Source organism: Chlorocebus sabaeus, chromosome 20 (assembly GCF_047675955.1).
Source record: "Chlorocebus sabaeus isolate Y175 chromosome 20, mChlSab1.0.hap1, whole genome shotgun sequence".
Classification (NCBI taxonomy): Eukaryota; Metazoa; Chordata; class Mammalia; order Primates; family Cercopithecidae; genus Chlorocebus; species Chlorocebus sabaeus.
This window is the reverse complement of record NC_132923.1, coordinates 73163825-73175002: the sequence shown is the minus strand read 5'-3', so window position 1 is coordinate 73175002 and position 11178 is coordinate 73163825.

The following is an 11178-nucleotide window of genomic DNA, read 5'->3' as shown; positions in this document are numbered from 1 at the left end:
ACAAGGATGCCAGTGGATTACCCTTTTTTCATTGGACAAAGATTACCCTTTTTTCTAGGTAATCCCTTTCTCAAAGAAATTAACTGCCTGCATGCCTGCCTTCCTTTCTTCCCTCCTCCCTTCATCAAATATTTATATGCCAGCTGGGGACTGCAATGGTGAACTGGACATAGTCTCTGCCCTTAAGGAGCCTCCGTCTGGTGAGGGAAAGAAAATACTATTATAGTTAAATGAAAGAGGTGCACACAGATGGCTGTGGAAGCACTGAAAAGGGGCTTCTAATCCAGCCTCGGGGAAGGGGAAATAGGGCTGTCAGGGAAGGTATGGAGGCAGTGATACCTGGCAGGGTCTAGGGCAAAAGCAGGAGTTGATAAGGTTAAAATAAAGTTGCAGGCCGGGCACAGTGACTCGATCCTGTAATCCCAGCACTTTGGGAGGCAAGAGGTGGGCAGGTTGCTTGAGGCCGGGTGTTCAAGACCAGCCTGGCTAACATGGTGAAAACCCATCTCTACTAAAAATACAAAAATTAGCCGGGCGTGGTGGTGCACGCCTGTGATCCCTGCTACTCGGGAGACTGAGGCAGGAGAATGGCTTGAACTCGGGAGAGGGAGGTTGCAATGAGCCGAGATTGCACCACAGCACTCCAGCCTGGGCAACAGAGCAAGTGAGTCTCTGTCTCTAAATAAATAAATAAATAAAATTTAAAAATAAATAAAATAAAATAAGGTTGCTACATTTTTCAAATACAGATACAGAATGCCCAGTTATACTTGTATTTCAGATAAATAACAAATAATTTTTTTAACATAAGGATGTCCCAAATAATGCTAAAAATATTTCCATTATTTAAATTTAACTGGATGTCCTGGATTTTACCTGGCACCATTAGAACTGTTAAGAGATGTGGAAAAAGAGTTCCAGGCAAAGGGAGGAGCTTATTAAATACTGGGAATTAAGAAGACTGTGAGTCAGGGAAACCACAAGATGTTCAGTGTCTGGGAAGAGATGCTCCTATTTCCCAGCCTACAATAAAGGGGTCTAATAGCTCCTCGAGAAAAGAGCTCAAATCTTGCTTTTTTGTCTGTGCCTTCCTATAGTATCTACATGGACACCTATGGGCATAAGGAGTCCTTCCAACTTCCACTGCGCTTGCCAACCTTCAGGCCCATCCCATTACATATCTCCCAGCAGATGCTCTGCTTTAAACTTCTCTACCAGCATCCATTCCTGTCACGTAAGACTGAAGCTTCCAGGGTCACCTTATCATCATAGATGGCTGGAACTGGAAGGGCATTTGCATTTCAAAGATGAGGCAGGAGTGGTTCAAAAAGAGAAAATGGGTTGTACCAAGGACAACCTTGATATAATCAAGGTTAGTGGCAGAGCAAGCATGAGAACTCACATCTGTGATGCCATCCAGGTTTCCTTCTTCTGTACCTCTCAGCACTCTTCCTGCAGTCTTGCTGCTATGACCCCTCCAAACCTCACAATGAAATTTGGTCCCTAGTGTTGCAAGTGGGGCCTAATGGAAGGTATTTGGGTCATGGGGGCAGATCCCTTATGACTGGCTGATGCTGTTCTCACGCTGATGAGTGAGTTCTCAGTCTGTTAGTTAGTAGAGAAATCTGGTTGCTAAAAAAGAGTCTGCCCCCTCCTTTGTCTTTTTGCTTCTCCTCTCACCATGTGATCTCTGCACACACTGGCTATCCTTAATCTTCCACTGGTGAGGCTGGTAAGCAGCCTGAAGCCCTCACCAGAAGCAAATGCTGACACCGTGCTTCCTGTACAGCCTGCAGAACTGACAGTCAAATAACTCTCTTTAAAAAAATAAATTGCCCAGCCACAGGTATACCTTTATAGCAACACAAATGGAATAAAACAACAGCTTTACCCATTTTGTCCAAATCTTTCTTATTTCTTCATTATCTCAGGAGACAATTAGACCATCCACTCAAACTTTGTCTTATTCATTATGGATGATTGTGTTTTCTTACCTTGAGTAGGTTGCTAACTCTCTGAGAACGAATTAAGTATGTTTGGTGCTTGGGCGTCATGCCCTTCCCATGGGAACTTGTGAAGCCCAGGTGAGTTGATGTTAAGTTCTGGGTCCCAGAAGTCAGAATTGGGCACAGAACTCTTACCCCAATGAGCAGGAGTACAAACCACTAGAACAAAGGCTGAGCCAGAGTTCTTGGAATTATCCAAAGATCAAACTGCAGAACTATTATGTTGGTGCACAAGTAATTGCATTTTTCATAATTAATTGTGGTTTTTGCAATTAAAAGTAACTGCAGGCCGGGCGCGGTGGCTCAAGCCTGTAATCCCAGCACTTTGGGAGGCGGAGACGGGTGGATCACGAGGTCAGGAGATCGAGACCATCCTGGCTAACACGGTGAAACCCCATCTCTACTAAATATTACAAAAAACTAGCCGGGCGAGGTGGCGGGCGCCTGTAGTCCCAGCTACTCGGGAGGCTGAGGCAGGAGAATGGTGTGAACCCGGGAGGCGGAGCTTGCAGTGAGCCGAGATCTGGCCACTGCACTCCAGCCTGGGCGACAGAGCAAGACTCCGTACCAACCTAATATCTCCATGGGTGCCCTGAACAGGAGCATGTGGGGCCAGGATCTGGACAGAAATGGAATGAAATGGATGTAAGTCCAGAACAGAGAGAAGAGGCAGCAGAGTATGCATGGCATTGTGGGATGAATTATATCCTCCACAAAGAAGGTTTTGAAGTGTTAACTTCCAGTACCTCAGAATGTGACCTAATTTGGAAATGGAATCTTTAGAGAAGTAGAGTTAAAATGAGGTCATCAAAGTGGTCCCAATCCAATATGACTGGTGTCCTTCTAAAAAGGGGAGATTTGGACACAGGGACAGACATGCACACAAGAACAACACATGGACATGAAAGTGGAGATTGAGGTGCTGCATCTATAAGTCAAGGAATACTGAAGGTTGCCAGCCACCCCCAGGAGCTAGGAGAGAGGCATGCAACAGATTCTCCCTGACAGCCTCAGAACAAACCAACCCTGCTGACACCTTAATCTCACACTTCTGGCCTCCAGAACTGTGGGACAATAAGCTTCTGTTGTCCTAAGCCATCCAGTTTGTCCTGCTTTCTTATGGCAGCCCTAGCAAATGAATATACATGGAGTACCTTGGAGTGCCCCAGGGTTCTGCCATGGACCCTTGCTGTCCTCTAGGTGGCATCATCCAGTTCCTTGGCTTCAAAGCCATACCTAAATCAGTAAATTCCTAATTTAGATCTCCAGCCACGGGCTCATCCCAGAACTTGAAGCTTGTATATCCCACTGTCCATTTGTCACCTTTTGGGATGTCTTTTAGGCACCTCAAATTCAGGGGGCTCAAACAGAAATCTTGATCCCCTGCATGATCACAATCATCTTATTCTTTCCCTGGTGTGATGGTTAATTTTAGGTGTCAACTTGGCTGGTCCAGAAGGTACCCTGATATTTGGTGAACCATTATCTCTGGGTGTGTCTGGGAGGGTGTTTCTGGGTGAGATGAACATTTGTGTTTGTGGACTGAGGGAAAGTTGATTGTCTTCCCCCTAAAGTGAATGGACTTTATTCAGTTGAGGCCTGAATAGAACAAGAGGCTGAGTAGAAATAATTCTCTCTATATATCTGACTGTCTTTGAGCTGCAACATCATTCCTCTCTTACCTTCAGCCTTGGACTGGAACTTACCCCATGGGCTCTTCTGGTTCTCAGGCCTTCAGACTTGGACTGGAGCTCTACCATCAGCTCACCTTAGTCTCTAGTTGCCACCTGCAGATCTCAGACTTCTCAGCCTCCATAATCACATGAGCCAATTCCTTACTGTCTCTCTCCCTCTCCGGGGTGTGTGTGTATGTGTGTGTGTTCTGTTTTTCTGGAGAACCTGGACTAATATATGTAGTTTTTCCCATCTCAACAAATAATCCCCAGCCATCCAGATGCTCAGGCCAAAAATCTAGGAGCTATCCTTCAGTTTTTTCAGTTCAATGTACCTGACAGTGCCATCGACTTGACCTCAGAAATGTGCTCTGAAACTCTCCACTTTTCTCTGCTGGTGCCACACAGTTCAAGGCACCTGGATTATAGCAATGAGTAATCCACAGCTTCCGCTCCTGCCTCACCCCCATTCTCCACACGGCAGCCAAAATGAACTCTTACAAACAAAACCACAGCATGCCACTCTCCTTTTAAAACCCTCTAATGACTTCACAACACACTTAGAATAAAAACCAAACATCTAGCCCCAGCTCACAAACATTGCAGGATCTCGCCCTGACAACCTTTTCAACCTCCTCGCCTGGTGCCCTGGCTACCCTGGCCTGTCATGGGTTCCTCACACACTTCGAGCTTCTTTTTATTGAGACAAGGTCTCACTCTGTCACCCAGGATGGAGTGCAGTGGCACAATCTCGGCTCACTGCAACCTCCACCTCCCCGATTCAAATGATTCTCATGCCTCAGCATCCTGAGTAGCTGGGATTACAGGCGTCACCACCACATCCAGCTAATTTTGTATTTTTAGTAGAGACAGGGTTTCACCATGTTGCCCAGGCTGGTCTCAAACTCCTGAGCTCAAGGGATCTGCCCGCCTTGGCCCCTCGAAGTGCTGGGATTACAGGTATAAGCCACCGCTCCCGCCTCAAGCTCCTTTTTGATGGACTCTGCACTAGCTGCTTCCTTTTTGCAGAATCCTCTTCATCCCCCGCCCCGTCAATATTCTTATGATGTCCCCATGACCTTCTGATCTCTGCAAATGCCACCTCCTCAGAGAAGTCTTCCCTGACCAGCCATCCTGAAGCAGTTGCTTCCTCATTTACAACCCCACAGTACAGTTGTCAGCATGAGTGGTATCTAATGCTATCAAACAAGTTGTCTATGTTTTTGTGTGTTCATTTCTTTATTGTCTCCCCCTCACAAGAGTATACAGTTCAAGAGAGGGACAAGGTCTGCCTTGTTCACCATTCTTTATTCAGTTCCTAAAAGAATACCAGGGCCATGGTGAGTGCCTGACAGGCATTTGTTGAATGACTGCCGTGTGGCTTTGAGATGTATATTTATGGCTCTTTGGACTATGCAGGTAGATCAGCCTGGTTTAAAAATAGAGGATTAGATGGACATTGGCTCCTAGTACATGGTTGATATTTGTGGCAAGCATTCCTGAGGAGGGCCCATGCCACAGCCCTGAAGCCCACCTCTGATTTCAGCTGAAGCTGTGATGGGCAGTTCTATGCTTCCTGCTCCCTAAGCTAGCTTCCTTCCTTCCTTCCTTCCTTCCTTCCTTCCTTCCTCCCTCCCTCCCTCCCTCCCTCCCTCCCTCCCTCCTCCTTCTGTCTGTCTGTCTGTCTGTCTGTCTGTCTGTCTGTCGCACTCTGGAGTCTCACTCTGTTGCCCAGGCTGGAGTGCAGTGGTGCGATCTCAGTTCACTCCAACCTCCTTCTCCCGTGTTCAAGCTATTCTCCTGCCTCAGCCTCCCAAGTAGCTGGGATTACAGGCGCGTGCCACTACGCCTGGCTAATTTTTGTATTTTTAGTAGAGATGGGGTTTTGCCATGTTGGCCCAAGCTGGTCTCGAACTCCCGACCTCAAGTGATCCTCCCACCTTGGCCTCCCAAAGTGTTGGAATTACACGTATGAGCCACCACGTCTGGCTCCTAAACATTTCTTAGGGTTTTTGAAGAGGCAAGGCCAGGAAAAGCAAAAAGAAAAAGGCACAGTCCAAAAGAGTTACAGAGTTCATGCCCCCAGGATAATCTTCAACAAATGAGAGGTGGGAGTTTATGGATAAAAAGCCTCCAGTCTTACAAGGAACTACCCAAGGTGTATGCTTCATAATTTCTCGTGAGGGCTCCTGCAGAAGTGAACCATAGTTGCCCATAGTAGTAACTCGCTCACACCCTCCTATTGGCTGTTCCTCCTCCTCTGTCTTCTTCTCCCTGCCCCCTCCTTTCTGTTTTCTGGCTCGCCTCCTAAATAAACTACCTGTGTCCAAATCTTTGTCCTGGGCTCTGCTTTCAGGGGATAAGATAATGCTTAATAGTTTTTGGATGCGTGAATGATTCAATTGTAGTAGACAGTTTCAAAGCAATTTAAGAATTGTTCTTTGCCGTATACTTGGAAAATACTATTAAAAGCTATTCTCAACTGCTTGTCTAGCCTATAGATTAATATGTTTTTGTTATGCTGTTCCTTTTTTTAAAATAGATTTTTATTTGTATGGATAATATCGATTTACAAAAGGATAATTTAGGTTTACATGCTTGAAGTTTCCAAGGTACCTTCTTTCCCATGGAATTCATTTGCCTGTTAGGCTCTAATTATTCCAGTCTGTATGACCTTGACCTAAACACTTCACTTCTCATTCTCCCTGCATATAAAATGAGTGAGCTAGATAGATACTTTCTGCGGTATATTTAGGTGCTGAGGTTCTGTAGGTCTATATGCAAGACCAGATTGTGTTTATTGAAGGCAAAACAGTCCTATTTCAAGGCAGGGGCTGCTTCCTATGGCCAAAGGTGGATGTATCATGAAGCTAGTGAAGCCTAAGCTTCAGGATCCTGCCCTTGCTCTGGCCCCATGCAAGGCCCCACTGGGAAGCACCCTAGCAATGTGCTCATGTGGTTATATGCTTTGGTAAAATGTGCAATCACAATATTGTTTCTTGTTTTTCTCGATGAAGGTCTCCCTTTTTTATTTTTGGAAATGGAAATTAGGTCTTATTGCCCAGGCTGGAGTGCAATGGCGCAATCTCGGCTCACTGCAACCTCTGCCTCCTGGGTTCAAGCAATTCTCTGGCCTCAGTCTCCCGAGTAGCCGGGATTACAGGCATGTGCCTTTTTGTATTTTTAGTAGACATGGGGTTTCTCCATGTTGGTCAGGCTGGTCTTGACCTCCTGACCTCAGGTGATCCGCCCGCCCTGGCCTTCCAAAGTGTTGGGATTACAGGCTTGAGCCACTGCGCCCAGCCAGGTCTCCTATTTCTCTCCTTCCCTCCCTCCCTCCCTCCCTCCCTCCCTCCCTCCCTCCCTCCCTCCCTCCCTCCCTCCCTTCCTTCCTTCCTTCCTTCCTTCCTTCCTTCCTTCCTTCCTTTCTTCCTTCCTTTCTTTTTAAGACAGAGTCTTGCTCTGTCACCCCAGGCTGGAGTGCAGTGACGTGATCTCAGCTCACTGCAACTTCTGCCTTCCAGGTTCAAGCCATTCTCCTGCCTCAGCCTCCCGAGTAGCTGGGACTGCAGACGCCTGCCACCACGCCTGGCTAAGTTTTGTATTTTTAGTAGAGATGGAGTTTCACCATATTGGCCAGGCTGGTCTTGAACTCCTGACCTTGTGATCCACCCACCTCGGCCTCCCAAAGTGCTGGGATTACAGGTGTCAGCCAATGCGCCCAGCCAGATCTCCCATCTCATATAAGCTCTGCAAGCCTGGATCTGCCCTGTGGCCTCTTCCTGTGCCCTGGTTAAAGTCTGTCATAACTTCCTGCTGTGGCCACAGTCTAGCTGCAGTGACTGCAGCCTGAGGGGTCCGCATGGAGAGATGCAGTCCACTCTTATTTGCTGTGTAGGTAAATAGTGGGTGCATTTAGATTTCAAAATGACTCTGTCTTCAAAGTTTCTGAATTGAAATCCTTGCGCTGCTGAACTATCTTTTGGATTTTAGAATCTGGGTGGTTCCAACCCTTAATTAGCACACTTTAGTCTAGACTACTTCTGTCTCCCTGAAAATGGTTTTAACAAATGATAGGTCATGCTTGTTAGGAAGAGTCTTGGCCACAAAAAGGCCTCAAATTAATCTGCTCACAGTATTTATTTATATGTAAAGTTTACCTGTCATTATTGAGTGTTACGCACTGTGCATTAAGAGCTTTACAAGCATTGGTTCTCCTCCAAAGAATGTTGTAAAGCATTATCCCCAATATATCGATGAAGAAACCTAGGCCCAGAGAGGTTAAGAAAATTCCCCAAAATCACATGGCTCAGAAATGGGAAAGTAAAAAAATTTTTTTTTTTTAAATTTTAGACAGATCTCGCTCTGTCACCCCAGCTGGAGTGCAGTGGTGCGATCTCGGATCACTGCAACCTCTGCCTCCCAGGTTCAAGCGATTCTCCTGCCTCAGCCCAGCCCAAAGTACAAATTTAACACAAAGTTTTAAAATCCTCCTGGCAAAATATCCATAGACTCTTGGAGATGACACATTTGAGGGACAACATTGGTTTTCAAGTTAACATCTTGATATACTTTTTAAAAATCACTACTTTTTCTTTTCTTTTCCTTTTCTTTTTCTTTTCTTTTCTTTTTTTTTTTTTTTTGAGACAGAGTCTCGCTCTGCCACCCAGACTGGAGTGTAGTGGCATGATCTTGGCTCACTGAAACCTCTGCCTCCCAGGTTCAAGTGATTCTCCTGTCTCAGCCTCTCAAGTAGCTGGGACTACAGGTGCACGCCACCACACCTGGTTAATTTTGTATTTTTAGTAGAGATGGGGTTTCGCCATGTTGGCCAGGCTGGTCTCAAACTCCTGATCTCGAGTGATCCACCCACCTCGGCCTCCCAGTGTGCTGGGAATACAGGTGTGAGCCACCGTGCCCAGCCAAAAATCACTACTATTTTTGTACTTATGTTTTATAAGTGACTATTATGCCATATATGCAGTGACATCATCATTCTTTCCTTCATTTATACATCCACCCCTCCATCCATTCATCTACTCATCCATCCATCCATCCATTCATCTATTTGTTCATCTGTCCATTCATCCATCCATCCATCCACCCACCCACCCACCCACTCATTCATTGGTCCACTCATCACATTATCCACACATCTATCTATCTACTCATCCACCCACCCCTCCATCCATCTATCCCCCATCCATTCATCCATTCACCATCCATCCTTCCATCCATCCATCCTTCCATCCACCTGTTCATCCATCTATCCACCCATCCACCCATCCGTTCATCTATCCATCCTACAATCTTCCCTGCACCGGGTCCTATTCTAGGTGCCAGACATCACACATCCATTTCCATGACACATTGCCTTTCATATATTTCTCAAACTCAGAACAACATCCCTTCTCCTCTCTGTCCATCCAGATATTACCAGCTCTCACATGCAATTCAGATTCCTCATCTGCATTGAAATTTTCTCTCCCTACATTAAACCAAATAATTTCAGTCCAAATCTGGATTTGATGTAGTATTAAAACCACAAGGCTAGGTGTGGTGGCACCTACATCTGTGTGAGGCACTTTGGGAGGCCGAGGTGGAAGTGAGGATTGCTTGAGCCCAGGAATTTGAGACTAACCTGGGCAACATAGTGAGACTCTGTCTTTACAAAAAAAAAAAAATCAGCTGGTCGTGGTGGCATGTGCCTGTGGTCCTAGCTACTGGGGAGGCTAAGGTGGGAGGATTGCTTGAGCCCAGGAGGTCAAGGCAGCAGTGAGGAAAAAAAAAAGAAAATCCACAAGACTTAGAATTTGGCAGATTTGGCTTAAAATCCCAGCTCTGCCCCTTCAATGGCTGTGTAACCAAATTGTTTTATTCTGTCTCTAGTTTCCTCATTTGTTAAATGGAAATAATAATAATAATTAGAATAATAATAATGGTAATATCTATCTTAAAGGTGATTGGAAGATTCAATGAGCAGTTGAATGTGAAATACATGGCAGGAAGTAGATGTTTAATAAAAGTCATTTTCTGTGTCTCCCTGTTGCTCCTTTCTTCTCCAAAAAACTGACCCAGTGGTCTGTACTGCAGCTGACTCAGATTCAGGTTGTTAATCATTTAATGTGTTTAAGTCATTTCTCTAATAGGAAGCCTATTAATTCCTCAAATGCATGGACTACATCTTACGAATCTGAAGTATCTTTCTCCCTGCATGGGGATCCATATGACGCTAGGTATATAGGAGATGCCCCCTAAGTAGTTGTCAGTTCAAATGGGATTCAGCGTTTCACTCACTTCCTTCAGTTGCCATGAAAAATAGGAGTGAGTAAGCTCTGCAGGAGGTTCTGGAGGCCCCGAACTGGCCAGGGGTCCCGCATGCCTGCTTGCTCCTAGTCCCCAGCAAGGCTGCTCATGTCTTGAGGGTTTCTCTATCAAGACTCTTGTTCTCCCACCCAGAGTCTGGGGAAGGGATGAGGGTCAGGTGGAGAGGCAGGCGGTTGCAAAAGTCATGTCCTGAGTCTGAGTCATGTGCAAGGCCCAGCTTGGCATCTGGCCGTGGAGCCCCACGGCTCTTGTCTGTCAGGGTCTCTTAATGCTAAAGGGAAGGCAGCCCAGACAGCACCAAGAGGGCAGGTGAAGATGAATGCAGGGACAGCCAGGCGGCGGCCAGCCAGGATGCTGAGTTGCACAGGGGACCGAGACATCATGGGATTAAATTGGCAAGATGTAAACTGGTTCTCCTCCCGCCGAGGGAGATGGCGACCGTCAGTGGGAATGGAATGAAGCACACTTGCTGGCCCAGGCTAATCTCTGCTGAGTTTTTGTGAAACTCAGAAATTCTGTATGTGTGGGACTCATACATAATCTGCTGAAGTTCTAAAAACCACAGGATGAATGCATAGTTCATGCTATTTGCCGGGAACTTTCTAATTTTCAAAACCTTTTAAAGTGTCTAGTTAAGAAGTCCACTTTAGGAAGTCAGCAAGGAAAACCCAAGAGGGAACCAGAACCCCAGAAAGGGTGGAAATATTGTCAGATTTTCGTGAACACATATTCTGCTTTAGCCAGTAAACAAGAAGTAGTAATTAGATTGTTTCTGTAAATAGATTTATTCATAGGAAATCAGCAGTTACTTATGACATTTGTCCATAGGAAATCTCCAGCCCCACTTAATAGCTGTTGAATAAATAATTCGAGAATAATCGCTGATAGCACAGCAAATGATTGGCGCCAGGGTGTGCCTCTCAGATGTAGCTCATCTTGAGGGGGGTTTCCTCACACACAGGCTCCAACACTAAGATTATAGTGCAAATGGTTTATTTAGGAAGTGTTCTCCGGCAACTCTTGTAGGGGAGTAGGGAGGCAAGGCAGGGAAGGGAAGGAGGCCAGTGAAGAACGAAGTTTTTGATCACTTTACCATCTGGGAAGCTGGAGCTTAACCCCAGTGGGGACACATTGGGAGCTAATGTCAAATACCTGCCTTAGACTTTACCTGC